Source organism: Budorcas taxicolor, chromosome 8, assembly GCF_023091745.1.
Source record: "Budorcas taxicolor isolate Tak-1 chromosome 8, Takin1.1, whole genome shotgun sequence".
Lineage (NCBI taxonomy): Eukaryota > Metazoa > Chordata > Mammalia > Artiodactyla > Bovidae > Budorcas > Budorcas taxicolor.
The window spans coordinates 15621989-15645250 of NC_068917.1; positions in this window are offsets into that span (position 1 = coordinate 15621989).

Here is a 23262-nt window from a genome sequence, read left to right on the forward strand (position 1 = left end):
TTTTTTAATTCATTTTCAAGTAAACAGCATATTCATTATGTTACTATGTTGTATCAGACTAACTACATAGGAATTTAAATTGGTTACATTCAATAGCTTTAACTTGCCAAATATTTGATTAATCTTTATCAAATTTAATACATACTACTATAATATACCCTAAGTTTTTGCTACATTTTTTTAAAGTGGTCAAGCATTTTGACACTGGAAACACTTAATGGATAATGTTCATCTGAACAGCAGCTTCTTGTTGTTCTACGCAGTATGATAACTTAACATCCTCCTTTTCTTTCTATTTTGTATTGTATATTCAATAACTGCTGTATTGTATATTCAATAACTAAATTAACAATGTATTCATTAGCAAGACTTTTGAAATGGATACAGCTTCTTAAAAATAGGACTTGTGGATATATTGAGATCACAATAGAATTGTGGGTATCACTGAATCATTAGAACAGTTGTAATAATCGGTAAGTCATTAAGAATAATGTAGTTATGTGTTACTAGTTGTTGATTAGTTTTGAGTACTTAATTCTAAGTCTTATCACTAATCTCTATGCCATTTCAATTGAAATCAGTAAAAATAATATCAGAAAAGAGAAAATGTGCTTTGATAGTTGAAATAAGGAAGGGTACCCTTTATGTGCCAGTGGAATTGTATCTTCTGACTTTTTCCTCTGTAAGACTTGTTCAAATGAGTTTATATTTGGGAGGATAATAATGAACTTTAATTTATCATCATAAAAAATGGAATATCATGTGAAGAAACAAAGCACTCCATGATCATTGTGTGTTGTGGGCTAAGAGCTACAGCTTAAGTGAGTCCATGGGGCATTATGAGATTTATGTTTTGGCTGCCTGAAGGCTATGTATGTATGTGACTGAGGAAAGTATACTTGCATCTAGGACAGAGAGAACGTAAAATGTTGCCTCTTGGCAAGTTGGGTTCTGCATAAAACAGGAACATTTTCACAGTGTACTCCTCCTGAGGATAATCATGTTAATTCAGGTAGAGAAGTTCTACAGCTATATCCAAGGTGCCCTTGAAATAAACAAAGAAGATCTGTACATATCAGTGAAATTAGCTTCCTTATATCAGAGGCTTATATATGAAAACACTGCCCCATTAAAGCTATGTGAAGGCTCAAGAAATGGATAGAACTCAGGAGTTAAAGGAAATTATTTCAGTGAAACAATCAATAGGGTACTAGTGAATGGTTGTAAATCAAGTGTTGAGTATTCATATCTATTGATTTTTATTGGTTTGCAAATATTTATTGAATGATCACTTGATGTCAGAAACCATTCTAGATACTGAGGCTATAGCAATGAACAGAGCAGTGGAGTTCCTACTCTAAAAAGGGTCAGTAGACAGTAGACAGCTAAGTTCGTAATGTGTAAGTGATTTTAAGCGCTACAGAATAAGTTAAAACAGAGTAAGAAGGCAAAGGTGAAAGTATGAATTCTATATGTAAAGATATAATTAAGGGAATCTTGATTTATTTTTAATGGAGGTTTAGTTGATTTACAGTGTTATATCATTTCAGATATACAGCATAATAGTTCAAGATGTTTATACATTATACTCCATTTTTAGTTATCATAAAATATTGGCTGTATTCCCTGTGCTGTACAGTATATTGTTGTAGCTTGTTTTACTGTATACATAATAGTTTGATTTTTGTGAAAAACCAAATTGCCAAATTCAAAAGAGAAAAAAGGGTGTTAACTGCAAATAAGATAGTAAACAAACAAAAACAAAACTAATGAGTTAATAAAAAGTCTGAGATAATTTAATGTGGGGATTGTGTGTGAGAGAGAAAGAAAGATAGATGATCTACATGAACTGAATTCAAAGAGAAAATGTAAAAAATATTGCATTTGAAGATAACCTTGAGTATATAAATGAAGTGAGGGACTTCCAGGTGGTGCTAGTGATAAAGAACTCACCTGCCAATGCAGGAGACACAAGGGGCGCAGGTTTGATCCCTGCGCTGGGAAGATCCCCTGGAGGAAGGCATGGAAGGGGAAGAGAAGAAGGCAATCCACTCCAATATTCTTGCCTGGAGAATCCCATGGACAGAGGAGCCTGGTGGGCTACAGTCTATGGGGTCGCAAAAAGTTGGATATGACTGAAGCAACTTAGCATGCAGGCACGTGTGGATGAAGTGGGCTCACTAACTATAAATGCAATTAATGAAATCAAGATATGGTGATAGTTCATATTTATTGTTTATATGTACTGTTTATGTTTCCTGTGTACTATTTGCTGAGCAGAGTGTAAAGTTCTGTGTTCAGTATATTATTTCTCCATCTCCCTCCTTCCATTTTCCCCTTCTTCCTTTCCCCTTCTTGCCCCTCTTTCTTCCCCCCCTGCTCCCCCTGTTCCTTCACTCCATTCCATTCTTTTTTTTCTTCTTTCCTTTCTTTCAGCAGTCTTAGGGCAGAGCTCAACTCTCATCTTTCTTTTCCTGAGAGGAAACTGAAGCTTACAGAATTTAGGTCTGCTTCCCATAGTGGCATAACTAGCAAGAGGCAAAGGCAATAGTCAGACTCAAGTATATCTTATTCTAGAGACTAGACTGGAAACATAGAGCTGTTTAAAGCCTTTATGTTGACTCAAAAAACATGAAAGCAAAAAAAAAAATTATTCAGAAAGGAAAAGCAGTACATTAGACCTCACTTCATGAAATGTCAAAATAGAATGGGATATGTTCACAATGATTTCTAAAAGGGTGAGGTTGGGGAAGCTTTCTGATGGAAACATAATTATGTTTATTAGTTATATGTAAAGGTAGTAGGAATATAGCTAAGGCATGGAAGGACACTGAGAACATACCTCCCCATTGCCTTTTATCAACACCGCTGAGAAAATCATCACCAACTCGATGTGTCACTGAATTGATGGACGTGAGTTTGAGTAAGCTCTGGGAGTTGGTGAAGGACAGGGAGGCTTGGTGTGCTTCAGTCCATGGGGTCGCAAAGAGTCAGACACGACTGAGTGAGTGAAATGGTGAGAAAATAAACCATGCAACTCAGAAAGAAATACAATGTAAGAAGCCAGAAAGGGAAAGAGATGACATAAAATAAATGTCAATACTATGAAAACAGATTTCTTTTTTCTTTTGGGTATAATATGCGTATGGGATTCAAGGTGAATATCAAAAATAATTGAAAGACTACTTGAACTAAAATGAACAAAACCATGAAAACAAAAGACCACTTAGTGCTGGGAAACAGTGGGAAGTAAGATGAGACAGAGGGAAGTATGTAATCATAAAATGCTGAAATTCTCATGTTAAAGATTTGATTCATTTTTTTCCTCCAGTTTTATTGAGATGAAATGGACATATTTGGCCCATGGGGTCACAAAGAGTTGGACTTGACTTAGTGATTGGGCACACACCCACTGTGTAAGCTTAGTCACGGAAGCTGGGTCACTTCATTGTTTCTGACCTCTTGTGACCCCACGGACTGTAGCCCACTAGGCTTCTTGTCCATAGGATTATCCGGGCAAGAATACTGGAGTGGGTTGCCGTTTCCTTCTCCAGGAGATCTTCCCGACCCAGGGATCGAACCCGCAGCTCTCCCATCTTCTGCATGGGCAGGTGGCTTCTTTACCACTAGCATCAACCGGGAAGCTCCAGTTTAAGGTGTACAACATGATATGACAGAGTGACTTGATGTAAATGCATCATGAAATGATTATCACGCTTTAAATTTAGCAAATATTGTCATTTTCTATAGATACAATAATTTTAAAATGAAAAAAAAAATACCTTCCGTTGTGATGAGCACTCAGGATTTATTCTTAACAAGTTTCACAAATAATATTCAGAAGTGTTATATTATAAATTGCATACCTAGTACTTACCTTGTAACTAGGAATTAGGACCTTCTGTCTACCTTTTTCTAATGTCCCCTCTTTCCATACCCAATTTCTGGAATCAAAAAATCTGGTATTTTCCATGAGTTTGTTATATTTTGAAGTATAACTCACTTACATTGCTGTGTTAATTCCTGTTATAGAACATAGTGAAATTTATACACATTTCAAAATGATCACCAAGATAAGTCTAGTTATAATCTTTCACCATATAAAAGTATTATATAGTTATTGACTCTATTCCCTGGGTGTATATTACATACCTGTGACTCATTTATTTTACAGCTACAAGTTTGTGCCTCTTACCCTCCCTCCCCTATGTCTTCTCAACTCCCTCCTTTCTGGCGACCACTTATTTGTTCCCTATAGCTTCAACTATGTTTTATTGTGTTCATTTGTTTTGCTTTTTAGACTCCACATATTAGTGAAATTATATAGTATTTGTCTTTCTCTGACTTATTTCACTTACCTGAATACCCTCCAGTTTCCTTCCATGTTGTCACAGATGGATAAATTTAATACTTCTTAGGGCTGAGTAATATTCCGTGTGTGTGTGTGTGAGCTTTATCCATTCATCTGCTGATGGGTAGTTAGGTTTCTTCAGGACCTTGGCTGCTGTGATAGTGCTGCAGGGAACATGGCAGTGCATGTGTCTTTTCGAATTAGAGATTTTGTTTTCTTCACATAAATACCTAGCTGTTGGAATTGCTGAATCATGTTCCGTTCAGTTCAGTCGCTCAGTCATGTCCGACTCTTTGCGACCCCATGAATCGCAGCACACCAGGCCTCCCTGTCCATCACCAACTCCCGGAGTTCACTCAGACTCACGTCCATTGAGTCAGTGATGCCATGCAGCCATCTCATCCTCGGTCGTCCCCTTCTCCTCCTGCCCCCAATCCCTCCCAGCATCACAGTCTTTTCCAATGAGTCAACTCTTTGCATGGGGTGGCCAAAGTACTGGAGTTTCAGCTTTAGCATCATTCCTTCCAAAGAAATCCCAGGGCTGATCTCCTTTAGAATGGACTGGTTGGATCTCCTTGCAGTCCAAGGGACTCTCAAGAGTCTTCTTCAACACCGCAGTCCAAAAGCATCAATTCTTCAGTGCTCAGCTTTTTTCATAGTCCAACTCTCACATCCATACATGACTACAGGAAAAACCATAGCCTTGACTAGATGTACCTTTGTTGGCAAAGTAATGTCTCTGCTTATTAATATGCTATCTAGGTTGGTCATAACTTTGCTTCCAAGGAGTAAATGTCTTTTGATTTCATGGTTGCAGTCACCACCTGCAGTGATTTTGGAGCCCCCAAAAATAAAGTCTGCCACTGTTTCCACTGTTCCCCCATCTATTTCCCATGAAATGATGGGACCAGATGCCATGATCTTAGTTTTCTGAATGTTGAGCTTTTTCTGAATCATGTAGCATTTCTCTTTTTAATTATTTAAGAAATCTCCATATGGTTTTCCATGGTGACTTCACTAATTTACATTTCTACCAAGTATACAAGGGTTTCCTTTTCTCCACATACTCACCAGGAGTTGTTATTTGTTGTCCTGTTTTATATGAGCCATTCCAGCAGGCATAAGGTGACACCTCCCTGTGGCTTTGATGTGCATTTGCCTGATGAGTGATGTTGAGCACATTCTCGTGTGCCTGATGGTCATTTATGTCTTTGGAAAAATGCCTGTTCAGATCCTCTTCCCATGTTTTACTTGGGTTGTTTGGTTTTTGATGTTGTGTTGTATGAATCTTTGTATATTTTGTATACTAACCTCTTACCAGATACAAAGCTTATAAATATCATCTCTCATTCAGTAGGTGACCTTTCATTTTGATTTTACATATCTTGAACCATCCTTGCATCCCTGTGATAAATCCCACTTGATCATGGTATATGATCCTTTTGATGCATTGTTGAATTGAATTTGCTAAAATTTTGTTAAGGAATTTTACAATTATGTTCATCAATAATTTTCTTTCATGTGGTATCTTTGGTTTTAGTATTGGGTGATGCTGGCATCATAGGATGAGTTTGGATGTGCTCCTTCCTCTAAAATCTTCTAAAATAGTTTGAGAAGGAGAGGTGTAAACTCTTCCTTAAAGGTTTAGTTAGAAAACTTCACCTGTGAAGTTTTCTAGCCTTGGACTTTTTTTTAATTGGAAGTTGTTTTCTTATTCCTAATTCAATTTCATTTGTGGTCATTGGTCTGTTCATAATTTTCTATTTCTTCCTCATCAGTCTTCAGAAATTGTAAATTTCTGAGAATCTGTCCGTTTCCGATAGGTTGTCCACTTTATTGATGTACAAATGTTCATAGTGATCTCTTACAATCTTTTGTATTTCTGTGGTGTCAATTGTAACTTCTGTTTTCATTTTAGAGTTTATTGATTTGGACCATCTCTCTCCTTTCTTGTTATATTTGGCTAAAGGTTTGTCAATTTTGTGTATCTTTTCAAAGGACCAGCTTTTAGTTTCATTGATCTTTTCTATTTTTTTAAGTGTCTATTTCTTTTATGTCTGCTTTGATGTTAACAGTGTCTATCCTTAAACTGTCTCTGGGTTTTGTTTGTCCTTTTTCTAGTTCCTATAGGTGTAAGGTTAGATTGTTTATTGAAGAGTTTTCTTATTTCTTGACGTAAGTATCACTATAAACTTCCCTCTTAAAACTGCTTTTCCTGTGTCCCATGGGTATTGGATTATGGTGTTTTCATTTTCTTTTGTCTCCCAAGCATAGTTTAATTTCTTCTTTTATTTCTTCTGTGATACATTGAATGTTCGCTAGTGTATTGTTTAGCTTCCATGTGTTTTGAGTTTTTTGCGGTTTTCATTATTAATAACAAAAGTTCAGCAAGGAAGCAAAGAATTTCAGTATAATTTAGAAAGCTTAAAGAGAAATATAAATTGCTAAGTAGACTACAAAATTTTTTTATTTTGTCAGTAATCAATAACATTCAAATGAAGGATAACATAATTAGTTAATTAGTATTACTGTGGTTAGTCTTGGTGGTAAAGACTGATTCCTTACTACACCTGTTTACTTACTACTGCTATCAATAAAAGCCTAACAGTGTAAACACTTTGGTAAGAAAATCTGGTGGTTTTATACTGAGACCTTTAAAAAATATAGCTTCCCTTGTTTAAATAAATTTTCTTCTGAGAATTTTTCTTGTAAAATGTTAGACACACAGAATGTTTTATGTTTTCACATTTTTTCTATTAAAGCAGTTACAATGTTTAAACGAAATGAAACAAAAACGAAGTCGCTCAGTCCTGTCCGACTCTTTGTGACCCCATAGACTGTAGCCCACCAGACTCCTCCATCCATGTAATTTTTTAGGCAAGAGTACTGGAGTGGGTTGCCATTTCCTTCTCCAGGGGATCTTCCTGACCCGGGGATCAAACCCGGGTCTCCTGCATTGCAAACAGACGCTTTACCGTCTGAGCCACCAGGAAATCCATATTTAAATATTTAAAAATGGGCAATAATTCAAGGGTCTAATCATTAGCAATATTAAGTTAATTTTGAGATAGGAGCATGTTAAAGTACAGTATAACCATTAAAGTCTTGCTTCTGTAGACTGTCTTATACTCGTGAGAGATTATCATGTAATGTTAAGTAAAGAGATGCAACTTAAAATTGTGTATAGATCATGATGCTAATTTTATATAAAATATTTTAATAGCTCAAATGTATATATAAGTGATGACAATTTCTTTTCTTTTGTCATTAGGAAATGGAATTTTTCTTTCATCTTAAATTTCTTCCTGAAATAGGTAAAGTCAGACATGATATTTTCCTTCAAATGTTGTAATCTAAAAATTGTTGTGAATATAAGACGTGTTCAGTTCAGTTCAGTCACTCAGTCACGTCCGACTCTTTGCGACCCCATGAATTGTAGCACGCCAGGCCTCCATGTCCATCACCAGCTCCCGGAGTTCATTCAAACTCATGTCCATCGACTTGGTGATGCCATCCAGCCATCTCATCCTCGGTCGTCCCCTTCTCCTCCTGCCCCCAATCCCTCCCAGCATCACAGTCTTTTCCAATGAGTCAACTCTTCACATGAGGTGGCCAAAATATTGGAGTTTCAGCTTCAGCATCAGTCCTTCCAATGAACAGACAGGACTGGTCTCATTTAGGATGGACTGGTTGGATCTCCTTGCAGTCCAAGGGACTCTCAAGAGTCTTCTCCAACACCACAGTTCAAAAGCATCAATTCTTCGGTGCTCAGCCTTCTTCACAGTCCAACTCTCACATCCATACATGACCACAGGAAAAACCATAGCCTTGACTAGGTGGACCTTTGTTGGCAAAGTAATGTCTCTGCTTTTGAATATGCTATCCTTTTCTTCCAAGGAGTAAGCGTCTTTTAATTTCATGGCTGCAATCACCATATGAAGGGATTTTGAAGTCCCCCAAAATAAAGTCTGACACTGTTTCCACTGTTTCTCCATCTATTTGCCACGAAGTGATGGGGCCAGATGCCATGATCTTCGTTTTCTGAATGTTGAGCTTTAAACCTACTTTTCTCTCTCCTGTTTCACTTTCATCAAGAGCCTTTTAGTTCCTCTTCACTTTCTGCCATAAGGGTGATGTCATCTGCATATCTGAAGTTATTGATATTTGTACCGGCAATCTTGATTTGAGCTTGTGCTTCTTCCAGCCCAGCATTTCTCATGATGTACTCTGCATACAAGTTAAATAAACAGGGTGACAATATAGTGTATTGATCCCAAAAGGTATCAGAATTGTAAAAAGTGATTCTAACCAAACTTTGTTTCCAAATATGCATATTTGTTTTTATGTTTTAATTGTTACTAACAGGGTCTTCTGCAACTCCTGATGGTACTCTTTTAACCAATGCAGGAGCTATGAGCAGAATTTATAATGTGCTATATCTAACACATATGCCCTGAAACTGGGACAGAGCCATGCTTTTGTAAAAGTCCAGGTCAGTGTGCTTGATAACATCAAAGGTTTCTAAATGAAGCCACTTGGAACTCTCCTGGGAACCCCTTGAAATTGGCTACTTGACATAATTTTGTACTACGTCAGCAGAATAGCTCTAGACTAAGAACTGTAGACTAAACTTGTAATGGCTTTTAAGTTCCTAGTACATTTATTAGATATGGTTATACAGCTGTTATAGGTATTTAAGGATCTAGGGAATATCCAAATCATAGTACTCTTTGAGGAAATGAGTTATTATGAGGATATAACAATAATAGCAGGTCATTACAACAATGCCTTTTTCCCATAGGCCTCACAAAAACTGTAGTTAATATTATTGGGCCTCTGAGATGAGTAAGTAACAAAGATAATTTCCCCATTTGTGAACAGTAAAATTATGGCTCAAGAAGTACCAGTCATAATCAGGAAGTGATGTGAAGGACAAACTGAAAATAACCATCAGTTATTGATATACATCACAAAATGTGTATTTAATTGTGTTTGCATACAAAGGATAGAACAATCTCCAACAGACAGTATGAATTCACAAAGAGCTAGGACTATTGCAACATCATGCACCATCCTGATTTAATGTCCTGTTATGGCATAATATTAAAACATAAAAGAGCAGGATTTTGGAAAGGTATGTGACAAAAATCTACTATATCGCTTGTATAAGTGATAAAAGTGAATTTGAGACTCATAGAATGACTTGTAGAGAATGTTAAAACTGGTTAAGTAATCTTAACTGGTGTACTGTAGTAAGGGTGTAAGGCAACCTTAATGGGCAGGGGAAAATCTAGGTTTAAACAGCAGGGTTTTGAAATATATATATATATATAAATTTTATTTTTGGCTGTACTCAGTCTTTGTTGCTATGTGAGGGCTGTCTCTAGTTGCAGCTAGTGGGGGCTACTCTCCATTGCAGGGTGTAGGGGCTTCACATTGCCTTGACTTCTCTTGTTGAAGAACACGTACTCTTGGCATGCAGGCTTCAATAGCTGCGGCTCAGGGGTTTACTTGCATTGTGGCATGTGGAATCTTCCCAGACCGGGAATCAAACCCATGTCCACTGTATTGCCAGGCAGATTCTTAACCACTGGACCAACAGGGAAGCCCTTAAATGACAGGATTTTTTAGTTAGTTGTATTGTGTTAAAACACTTTTGTGGTTACTTTGAGTGAGGTCTTGGATGACATTGGAAATTATCTGATGGCAAGCAACTAGAGTGATGGTTTTGATTATGTCTATCTCACATGGATTGTGATATGCAGGATCTAAAATAGCATCACCTGCTGCTGCTGCTAAGTCATGTCAATCGTGTCCAACTCTGTGACCCCACAGACAGCAACCTACCAGGCTCCTCTGTCCCTGGGATTCTGCAGGTAGGCAAGAATACTGGAGTGGGTTGCCATTTCCTTCTCCAACATAGCATCAAAGGGGGATCTAAAATAGCATCAGAGGGATGAAAGAGTGGAGCTAAGGTAATTAGATCAGACTTATTAAGATGACTATAAAAAATTGCATTTATATTCTAGTCTCCAGAGGTAAAGAATCGGCAAACTGGGAACGCAGTTGACTACAAGTTTATAATCAGGCCAAGTGACATGTGGCAGCAAAGCACTATCTACCACTTTCATAGACTGCCTTAACATAATAAAGAATAATGTTTATGATGGTTTTAATAATAAAGTAGCCAATAATGATTAAGTATATCTTAATACATTTCTTCACTTCCTGTTTGGAGCATCATTGTGTTAGGAAATAAAATATTGCAAGAAGACAAGATTCCTTTCGTCATTCATTGCTCTTTCCACCTTTTAGAAGTAGTGGGTTATGGTGGTCCTATTTTCCTTATGTCAAGAATATTAAATGATTTTTAAACAATTCAGATGATGAAAGGGCATTATCACAATAAAGTCAAGACTTCCATTCAGTGTATGTGATTCAGTGGGATCATAACAGTGGGTCTTCTTAAGGAAATGAGTCCTTATGGAAAGAAGTCAGTGTTGACTTTTACATGGGACTTGCCCATCGCAGACAGTTATGTTGATCCATTTGACCAGGATCTAGAACTTCATTTAGAAACCATAAATTAAGAAGACTACCTATATAAAATTGGAGTTACTGAAAAACTGCCATCTTAGGAAATTTGAAGAAGATATTTTTTGGAAAAGAATATGCTAGCTGATGTGACTGAAAAGAAAAAAACAAAACCCTTTTAATACATAAAGGTTAATTAATATCTCCTTGACGTCCTTTCACTCTGGAAATGAGGACATTTATCATAGGAAAAAAAATACCAGTTAATATTAAGAGAGGCTGGGACCTACTGAAGTGCTTGTACCTAGATAGACCTCTCCTCAAGCTACATACAAAGAAACTATATGGGACTAAGACTAATTGCATGCACAGGCCAAATTCTGGACCAAAAGATACAAAAAGACAAAACAAAACCCAAAAAACTTAAAAACTGCCATTTGTGAAGAGCGGGAGCAAAAACTGGGTGACTGACTGGAGCAAAAGCAGGGCACTGAGCATGCCCCTCTGCCCTCAGCACCATGAAGTGGTGGGCAAACCATCTAAGCCATCACTCTAGCCTGGCTGACCCCTGATCACACACCTACTCCATAGAAGGAAAATGCTCATCGCTCCTCCCCCAGGGAGCTTGTAAAGGAACCTGTCACTTGTTTCTGCTGCCTCCTGCAGCCAGCACAGTAGTCCCAATAAAGCCTTGTCTGAGTTTACTATCTAGCCTCTAGTCAATTTCTACTGATTAGGGAAGGCCAAGAACACTGGTCGGCATCAATACGACAAGCTACTTCTAACAAAGAGTATCTTAAACGACCTATAAAAGCCTGTATATTCCGGCCCCTCTGCTTCTGCACCTCTCTCCTGCTGCTTTCACTCACTGTTACTCTGCTCTGGCCACTGGCCTACTTGCTGTTTACATGAGCTTATATCCCTCTAAGGAGTTCTTCTTTCAAATGCCATCATGATTCTCTTCACTTTCTTTAGGTCTGCACTCAAATATCTCCTCCTTAGGGGAGACCTCTCAAATCACTTTTCTCTCTAATTCCAGACTCCTTTCCCTACTTGAGTTTCCTTTCCTTTTTTTTTAAATATATTGTAGTATCTCATTGCTATTTTTTTTTAATTTTTATTTTTACTTTATTTTACTTTACAATACTGTATTGGTTTTGCCATACATTGACAGGAATCCTCCATGGGTGTACATGAGTTCCCAATCCTGAACCCCACCTCCCACCCCATATCATCTCTCTGGATCATCCCCATGCACCAGCCCCAAGCATCCTGTATCCTGCATGGAACAGAGACTGGCGATTCGTTTCTTATATGATAGTATACATGTTTCAGTGCCATTCTCCCAAATCATCCCACCCTCTCCCTCTCCCTCAGAGTCCAAAAGTCCGTTCTATACATCTGTGTCTCTTTTGCTGTCTCACATACAGGGTTATCATTACCATCTTTCTAAATTCCATATATATGTGTTAGTATACTGTATTGGTGTTTTTCTTTCTGGCTTACTTCACTCTGTATAATCGGCTTCAGTTTCATCCATCTCATTAGAACTGATTCAAATGTATTCTTTTTAATGGCTGAGTAATACTCCATTGTTTATATGTACCACAGCTTTCTTATCCATTGATCTGCTGATGGACAGCTAGGTTGTTTCCATGTCCTGGCTGTTATAAACAGTGCTGCGATGAACATTGGGGTACATGTGTCTCTTTCAGTTTTGGTTTCCTCGGTGTGTATGCCCAGCAGCGGGATTGCTGGGTCATAAGGCAGTTCTATTTGCAATTTTTTAAGGAATCTCCACACTGTTCTCCATAGTGGCTGTGGTAGTTTGCATTCCCACCAACAGTGTAAGAGGGTTCCCTTTTCTCCACACCCTCTCTAGCGTTTATTGCTTGCAGACTTTTGGATTGCAGCCATTCTGACTGGTGTGAAATGGTACCTCATTGTGGTCTTGATTTGCATTTCTCTGATAATGAGTGATGTTGAGCATCTTTTCATGTGTTTGTTAGTCATCTGTATGTCTTCTTTGAAGAAATGTCTATTATTTCTCATGAGCATCTGGCATATTCTACATTGTTCTTATTTCTTATTTTATTTTTTTGGTGAGCACTCCCACTCCAGCTAGGAGGTAAGTCTTATGAATACAGATATTTTAATCTGTTTGTTCACTGCTGTGTTTCCAGTGCCTATGATAGTTTTATCCTATTTAATGTGCCTAATACATTTGTTGTTGTTCAGTTGCTAAGTCATGTCTGACTCTTAATGAATCTGTGAACTGTAGCACACCAGGCTCCTCTGTCCACCACTATCTCCTAGAGTTTGCTCAAAATAATATCAATTGAATCAGTGATGCTATCTAAACATGTCATCCTTTGCCACCCCCTTTTCCTTTGCCTACAGTCTTTCCCAGTATCAGAGTCTTTTCTAGTGAGTTGGCTCTTTGCATCAGGTGGCCAAAGTAATGGAGCTTCAGCTTCAGCATCATCCTTTCAATGAATATTCAGGGTTGATTTCCTTTAGGATTGACTGGTTTGATCTCCTTGCCATCCAAGGGACTCTCAAGAGTCTTCTCCAGCACCGCAGTCCAATAGAATCAATTCTTCAGCACTCAAGCTTTCTTTATGGTCCAACTCGCACAACCATACATGACTACTGGGAAAACCATAGCTTTGACTATAGGGATCTTTGTTGGCAAAATGACATCTCTGCTTTTTAACATGCTGTCTAGGTTTGTCATAGCTTTCCTTCCAGGGAATAAGCATTTTTAATGTCATGGCGGCAGTTACCATTTACAGTTGCTGGAGCCCAAGAAAGTAAAATCTGTCACTTTCCACTTTGTCCCCTTCTATTTGCTATGAAATGATGGAACTGGATGCCATAATCTTACTAATAGTTTTATGAATGTTCAGTTTTAAGCCAGGTTTTTAATTCTCCTCTTTCACCCTCATCAATAGGTGCTTTAGTTCCTCTTCAGTTTCTGCCAATAGAGTGCGATCATCTGCATATCTGAGGTTGTTGATATTTCTGCTGACAATCCAGCTTGTGATTCATCCAGCCTGGCAGGCATTTCACATGATGTATTTTGCAAATAAGTTAAATAAGCATGGTGACAATACCCAGCCTTATTGTACTCTTTTCCAATTTTAAACCAGTCAGTGTAATACATATCTATTATTAAATATAATGCCTATATTATTTTTTACCTATATAATACAGCCATTTCATTTTGATAGTTCCACTTCAGAAAAGAGGCTTTTTTTTTTGTTTTGTTGCATCTTTGAATGTAAATATTAAAAGATTAAGTTAAGCAGATGGTATAGTATGTAAGCATTTTATGAACAGCTGCTAAATTGAAATATATCAGCCTTTACAATATTTTCAGTACAATAAAGCCTCATGCAAAGATGGCAAATATTATATTAATAACCATAAATTAACAATCATATTGAATACTTTTTGCATTCTATTATTAAACAATGAAATTGTAACTAGGAAAACAGCAGGAGGGAGTATATGGAGATATTTGATTTGTATTAAACACTAAATTCTCAGCAATAAGTGATAATTGGAACTACAGAAACAGGGGGAGATTGCTAGAATGAAAAAAGCCCATTATTGACTTTAGAAAGTAGCCGCATTTTCCCTGAATATCCAAGCTCTTGTTCTTTCCTCCTTTATCTATAATACTGCATTTCAGAGATGCTGTGAATATATTTGGACCAACAGAGAATAAAATGAGAGAGTGGGCCAGATTCCATGTATTTTTATTGTGGTTAGAGCTCTTCTTTCACTGTTTTTTTTTTTTTTTTAATTTGTTTTTTTAATCTCTTCCACCTTCTGCTTTCTGCCTCCAGCTCAGGATATTTCACTTTCTATCACATGCATTTACCAGATTCTTGATGTACTCATCTCTCTCTGCTCTCAGCAGGGCCTTGGAAACACAAAAGGAAATTGTTTAGGAGGATGAATGCATTAAGAGCAAGAATTGGCAAGCAGCCAGAGAACTGTCTTGGAATGATAGGTAGTTGACAGAAGGCCATGGACATTTTACGAAAAAACACAGGAAGCTAGATTTCCGTTATTAAGTACACAAGTGGTCGGAAGATGGTCCCGAATTTCGATGTCAATTACTACATTCTGTGCGGAAGGTCATGAGTCTCAACACTCTGAGGATTTACCAGTCATCACACTCAAGAGACCTGTCTTTCTGGTTGTCAGCTTTGTTCCCATTACCTGACTCAGAGCCCCTGGCCTCTCACCAGATGCAACTCTGCCCGCCCCACTTCTTTGTGGCCTTTGGTTTGCTGTCACAGGTAAAGCACCTGCTGAGACAGTCTTGAACTGGAAATATTTTTCTGTTTTTGTAGATCAGTCTTTTGAACCCTTTTTGCTCTGTAGGTCCCATGATGTACTTTGATAGTGTATCTCTGTCTCCTGGGAATGTACACTCTATGAGGGCTGGCAGGTTTTGTATGTTTTTTCCTCAACTCCTTATAAAGTCAGAATGATGCAGGAGCTCTAGGCTCAGGGTGAGCTATCTTTTCATCTTCTAACTGAACAGTTCATGTGCAATATCTGTAAATACCTTCTTTCTGAGAAATCCAACCTTTAAACAGGCAAATACATTTAAAAACTTTAATATCTATATATGATACATACATATATATATAGATACATACATATACATATATATCATATTTCAGTTCAGTTCAGTTCAGTCACTCAGTTGTGTCTGACTCTTTGTGACCCCATGAATCGCAGCACGGCAGGCCTCCCTGTCCCATCACCATCTCCCGGAGTTCACTCAGACTCATGTCCATCGAGTCCGTGATGCCATCCAGCCATCTCATCCTCTGTCGTCCCCTTCTCCTCCTGCCCCCAATCCCTCCCAGCATCAGAGTCTTTTCCAGTGAGTCAACTCTTTGCATGAGGTGGCCAAAGTACTGGAGTTTCAGCTTTAGCATCATTCCCTCCAAAGAAATCCCAGGGCTGATCTCCTTCAGAATGGACTGGCTGGATCTCCTTGCAGTCCAAGGGACTCTCAAGAGTCTTCTCCAACACCACAGTTCAAAAGCATCAATTCTTCGGTGCTCAGCCTTCTTCACAGTCCAACTCTCACATCCATACATGACCACAGGAAAAACTATAGCCTTGACTAGACAGACCTTAGTTGGCAAAGTAATGTCTCTGCTTTTGAATATACTATCTAGGTTGGTCATAACTTTTCTTCCAAGGAGTAAGTGTCTTTTAATTTCATGGCTGCAATCAGCATCTGCAGTGATTTTGGAGCCCAAAAATATATAGTCTGACATTGGTTCCACTGTTTCCCTATCTATTTCCCATGAAGTGATGGGACCGGATGCCATGATCTTCGTTTTCTGAATGTTGAGCTTTAAGCCAACTTTTTCACTCTCCTCTTTCATTTTCATCAAGAGGCTTTTTAGCTCCTCTTCACTTTCTGCTGTAAGGGTGGTGTCATCTGCATATCTGAGGTGATTGATATTTCTCCCAGCAATCTTGATTCCAGCTTGTGTTTCTTCCAGTCCAGCGTTTCTCATGATGTACTCTGCATAGAAGTTACATAAGCAGGGTGACAATATACAGCCTTGACGTACTCCTTTTCCTATTTGGAACCAGTCTGTTGTGCCATGTCCAGTTCTAACTGTTGCTTCCTGACCTGCATACAGATTTCTCAAGAGGCAGGTCAGGTGGTCTGGTATTCCCATCTCTTTCAGAATTTTCCACAGTTTATTGTGATCCACACAGTCAAAGGCTTTGGCATAGTCAATAAAGCAGAAATAGATGTTTTTCTGGAACTCTGTTGCTTTTTCCATGATCCAGCGGATGTTGGTAATTTGATCTCTGGTTCCTCTGCCTTTTCTAAAACCAGCTTGAACATCAGGGAGTTCACGGTTCATGTATTGCTGAAGCCTGGCTTGGAGAATTTTGAGCATTACTTTACTAGCATGTGAGATGAGTACAATTGTGCAGTAGTTTGAGCATTCTTTGGCATTGCCTTTCTTTGGGATTGGCATGAAAACTGACCTTTTCCACTTTTCCCAAACTTGCTGGCATATTGAGTGCAGCACTTTCACAGCATCATCTTTCAGGATTTGATATAGCTCAACTGGAATTCCATCACCTCCACTAGCTTTGTTCATAGTGATGCTTTCTAAGGCCCACTTGACTTCACTTTCCAAGATGTCTGGCTCTAGATTAGTGGTCACATCATCAGAAAATGATAACTGTCATGAAGAAAATTAAAGGAGGATAAGAGACTGGAGAATGATGATAATTTATATAAGTTGATTGACTTTTTCTGAACGCTGACTTTTGAGGAAAGCTCTCAGTTCTCATATCAGGTCATGCCCTGCTTGAATGTAAATTCAGTAGGGCAAGGGTATTACTTATGTCCACTTTTTAAATGCAGTGCCCCAAATGGTGCTGATACATATTGATAAGCAAAAATACTTATTGGAAAATATTTGGTAAATCAAGTAACATTCTGTTCTGCTTTCTCTTTTTAAAAAAGCATGCAAGTTGATGTGGAAATATTCCTATATAAAATGGTTGATTATAAAATCTGTTTCTAAGAGTTTTGTGCTCAGTTATACAGATATGTTGGCTGATTGGAGGAATTTATCACCAAAAAGATTGTTTTTGTTAAAAAAAAACAAGTATCCACAAACATGGCAGAGTGATGCGGTGGACACAGTGGAAATGGAGAGAGAGCTCTTTACCCTTCAGTTCAATTCTTCATTTCAGTTCTTTGGATCTGGACCAATTTCTTCTGCCCTGTGAGAGAATGACTGCTTCTCCACTCAGAAGTAGCACAAAAATTTTCTCCAGTGAATTTCCTTTCCTCTTGAAAGGAGGGAGGTCCACAGATATCAGATTCAGGCTTTCTCAGAATCTGCCTGAGAGATGTGTGACTTACATATAAAATGATAAAGAATCATGCCAAGCAAGCACTGAGGAACTTTGGAGATTAATAGGTTTTTGAATCTTTTATCTCTAATCAGTAGTGCAAATTGACCTAGTTCCAAATGGTCAAGGTAAAGCATTTTTGTAGTATATATTTAAAATCCTATTTTGATTTCAAGAAATCGTGTTTAAAGGCATGCAGAACAAAAAGATGAAGAAGACTGGAATTAGGTCTGGCAGAGAATATAATAGAAATTGAATAAATTTTGAGGCATAAGTGATGCTCAATTGTTTTCTGTTCCTAAGCATATAAAATCAAATTAATCTAAGTATGTCTTTAGAGCTAAATTATATCCATAGTTTATGCATAATTTTATGAAGTGAATTTAGGATAATTTATAACCATATTACCTTATTTCTTTTTTTTTCAAATCCTAATGTTTGTTTAAATGTGTTACCCTCTTTTGTTATATATTTTTTGACATGCTATCAAGATTTTTGCACATCAAAATAGGTGGAGAACTACTTAAGTGTCTGTTTCCATCCAGTCAGTTTGCAGACATCTATTTTCCTCTTCATTCACCATCAGGCAAGGTAGGAAAGTATGACTATATGTAAATCATTTAAAGACAAATTGGTTTAAATAATAAATAGGCCAAAATGATTAATCATATAAAAATGAATATTTCTAGACAGAGATTTTTTAATGCTATATATTAGTCATTAAAATAAGTTCCATGCTAGAAATAACAGGTTGAACAAGAAGATATTTTTTTCTTTTTTGAGTGTATAACAGTAAAAATTTAAATAGAAGGAATCATTAGATGATATTTATTCTTACAGCAAAAATGCATGCAGTTCTCCTGTGTAGCTTTTTATCGTTCTCCTGTTGGGGGACCTAGACTAACTGAAGCAGGACCTATGTTCCCAGGAGGGGAAAGAGAGGTAATCACTGTCTGATTATATAAATGCAACTTCAGGACAGCCATTGACTCCTTCTTTTTTTGTTTTAGTGGATGGAAGTGTAAAATACAGCCCAGAAAAGTGATTTAAAGTATGCAGAGAAAAATAGCACATAAAGCACACAGTTGTAAGTTCATGCACACACCTGGTGACTCAGGTATTTCAACTTTAAATATGGCACTGACTCTGTCACCTTCTGAGGGGAAAACACATGATATTATGTATGTAGAACAAGTGACAAACGATAGGAGATTTTTACTTTCTTATGTTGTAAGTCATATCTTTGCTGTTCCATTTTCCATTATTCATGGTGAATTTGTAAATGCATCACACTTAGCTATTCATTGCATGTTCTTGTTTTATTTCTGACTTTTTAAAACATGAAAATTTATAAATAAGTATATGTATATATACATAATATATGTAACTGCATATATATTATTTACATTTTACAGTGTTTAGATGATTCTCTAGAGCAGTAGTTTTCAAATGTGTTATAAATATAAATAACTAATCTTAAAATGAAAGCATACTTGGAATTTTAATTTGTGAAATAGAAAAAGTGGCACAGGACCCTCAGGATTTTAGTATATTGCTCCCTTTTACTAGGGAAATGTTAATATGCATTAGATGGTACCAGATGCCATGATCTTCATTTTCTGAACGTTGAGCTTTAAGCCAACCTTTTCACTTTCCTCTTTCACTTTCATCAAGAGGCTTTTTAGTTCCTCTTCACTTTCTGCCATAAGGGTGGTGTCATTGGAAGGAAAGTTATGGCCAACCTAGATAGCATATTGAAAAGCAGAGACATTACTTTGCCAACAAAGGTCTGTCTAGTCAAGGCTATGGTTTTTCCAGTGGTCATGTATGGATGTGAGAGGTGAACTGTGAAGAAAGCTGAGCACTGAAGAATTGATGCTTTTGAACTGTGGTGTTGGAGAAGACTCTTGAGAGTCCCTTGGACTGCAAGGAGATCCAACCAGTCCATTCTGAAGGAGATTAGCCCTGGGATTTCTTTGGAAGAAATGATGCTAAAGCTGAAACTCCAGTACTTTGGCCACCTCATGAGAAGTGTTGACTCACTGGAAAAGACTCTGATGCTGGGAGGAATTGGGGGCAGGAGGGGAAGGGGACGACAGAGGATGAGATGGCTGGATGGCATCACCAAGTCGATGGACATGAGTTTGAGTGAACTCCGGGAGTTGGTGATGGACAGGAAGGCCTGGCGTGCTGCAATTCATGGGGTTGCAAAGAGTCGGACATGACTGAGTGACCGAACTGAACTGAATTGACTGAACTGAATATGCATTAAATTAGAGAAATACAGACTTTAGGTCCTAGTTAAAAAAGCTAGCTTCTAATGTGGAGATTATGTCCCCTGAGTCATTCAACTAATTTATAACTTAACTTGATTAATATGTATGGAGCTCAGTATTTATTTTGAGTACAACCCCCATAGGAAAGTGAATTTATAAGTACAGAAGTAAATTTTACAAACAAATACATAAAATTTCCTAAATGAAAAATGATAAAATAAAAACACAGTGAAAGACTTTATATCAGAAACCATCTCTATGTTCCATACAAAAGAGCATACATAAAATAGAGACATTCAGAAAGGTTAAAAATAAAAGGCACACCTAAAATAAAATAGTGACCATAAATCTAACCAGGCATGGTATACATCAAGCTTAAAATGTATTATATAATATAAAGAAGACCTTATAATGCTGAAGGCAAAAATTTACAATGAAGAAATTTGTTAATATCTGAGTATTGTAATGCAAAATAATTGCATAAACATGAAAGTAATGAGATGCAAGAAGAATCAGAAGATATCGATTAGAGAACAAATTAGCACATATCTTACAGTCTTAAGACAGAATTAATAGAAAAAGAATGTTAGAAATGAGAGCATAATCAACCCAGTGGGTCTTAGAGATACATAGTGAACTCCAAGCCCCAGCAATGAAGGATGCCCACTGAACATTTACAAACACACTGGCGATATCGTAAGTCATAGGTAAAATCTCCATAAACTTAAAAAATATGTAAATATTCTCTGAATACACGTTAATAAAACTATAATCTTTGCTGTTAGGTCAGCTGGTAAAGAACCCGCCTGCAATGAAGGAGACCCCAGTTCAATTCCTGGGTTGGGAAGATCCTCTGGAGAAGGGATAGGCTACCCACTCCAGTATTCTTGGGCTTACTTTGTGGCTCAGCTGGTAAAGAATCCATGTGATTTCCTTGGTGTGTATGACCAGCAGCGGGATTGCTGGGTCATAAGGCAGTTCTATTTGCAATTTTTTAAGGAATCTCCACACTGTTCTCCATAGTGGCTGTACTAGTTTGCATTCCCACCAACAGTGTAAGAGGGTTCCCTTTTCTCCACACCCTCTCCAGCATTTATTGCTTGTAGACTTTTGGATCACAGCCGTTGTGACTGGTGTGAAATGGTACCTCATTGTGGTCTTGATTTGCATTTCTCTGATAATGAGTGATGCTGAGCATCTTTTCATGTGTTTGTTAGCCATCTGTATGTCTTCTTTGGAGAAATGTCTATTTAGTTCTTTGGCCCATTTTTTGATTGGGTCATTTATTTTTCTGGAATTGAGCTGCAGAAGTTGCTTGTATATTTTTGAGATTAGTTGTTTGTCAGTTGCTTCATTTGCTATTATTTTCTCCCATTCTGAAGGCTGTCTTTTCACCTTGCTTATAGTTTCCTTTGTTGTACATAAGCTTATAATTTTAATGAAGTTCTGTTTGATTATTTTTGCTTTTATTTCCAGTATTCTGGGAGGTGGGTCATAGAGGATCCTGCTGTGATTTATGTCGGAGAGGGTTTTGCCTATGTTCTCCTCTAGGAGTTTTATAGTTTCTGGGCTTACATTTAGATCCTTAATCCATTTTGAGTTTATTTTTGTCTATGGTATTAGAAAGTGTTCTAGTTTCATTCTTTTACAAGTGGTTGACCAGTTTTCCAGCACCACTTGTTAGAGAGAGTGTCTTTTCTCCATTATATATTGTTGCCTCCTTTGTCAAAGATAAGGTGTCCATAAATGTGTGGATTTATCTCTAGGCTTTCTATTTTGTTCCACTGATCTATATTTCTGTCTTTGTGCCAGTACCATACTGTCTTGATGACTGTGGCTTTGTAGCAGAGCTTGAAGTCAGGCAGGTTGATTCCTCCAATTCCATTCTTCTTTCTCAAGATTGCTTTGACTATTCGAGGTTTTTTGTATTTCCATACAAATTGTGAAATTATTTGTTCTAGGTCTGTGAAAAATACCATTGGTAGCTTGATAAGCACTGTTTATCATAGCCAGGACATGGAGGCAACTTAGATGTCCATCAGCAGATGAATGGATAAGAAAGCTGTGGTACATATACACAATGGAGTATTACTCAGCTATTAAAAAGCATACATTTAAATCAGTTCTAATGAGGTGGATGAAACTGGAGCCTATTATACGGAGTGAAGTAAGCCAGAAAGAAAAACACCAACACAGTATACTAACGCATATATATGGAATTTAGCAAGATGGTAAAGATAACCCTGTATGTGATAGAACAAAAGAGACACAGATGTATAGAACAGTCTTTTGAACTCTGTGGAAGAGGGCAAGGGTGGAGTGATTTTGGGAATGGCATTGAAACATGTATAATATAATATATGAAATGAATCACCAGTCCAGGTTCGATACAGGATACAGGATGCTTGGGACTGGTGCACTGGGATGAACCAGAGGGATGGTACAGGGAGGGAGGAGGGGGGTTCAGGATGGGGAACATGTGTACACCCATGGCAGATTCATGTTGATGTATGACAAAACCAATGCAATATTGTAAATTAATTAGCCTCCAATTAAAATAAATAAATTTAAATTTTTTTTAAAAAAAGAATAACTCAAAGAATCCACCTGAGATGCGGGAGACCTGGTTTGGGAAGATCCCCTGGAGAAGGGACAGTCTACCCACGCCAGTATTCTGGCCTGGAGAATTCCATGAACTGTATAGTCCATGGGGTCTCAAAGAGTCAGACACAACTGAGCGACTTTGACTTTTCACTCTCAACATCAAAAGACATACTTACTCAGTAAGAATTTAAAAACACAAAGAGCTCAAGAGACTCAAAAATTTGAATAAAAAAAAAGCACTCACCTTCTGTGATGGCTCACACTCTGTCTATGGAGTGTTTCTCTCTGAATAAATCCACTTCTTACTTATCACTTTGTCTATCACTAAATTCTTCCTATGACGAGACACAAAGAACCTGAGCCTTAGTAAGTCCAGACACAAGGGGACACAGGTTCGATCCCTGGTCTTGGAAGTAAGGTCTTATATGTCACAGAGCAGCTGCACCCTGAGCACCTCAACTACTGAGCCTTCGCACCTTAAGTAGAGAGTTCATGTGTCACAATAAAGGATCCTGCATGATGCAACGAAGATACCATGTAAATAAATAAATATTCTAAAAATTAAAAAAC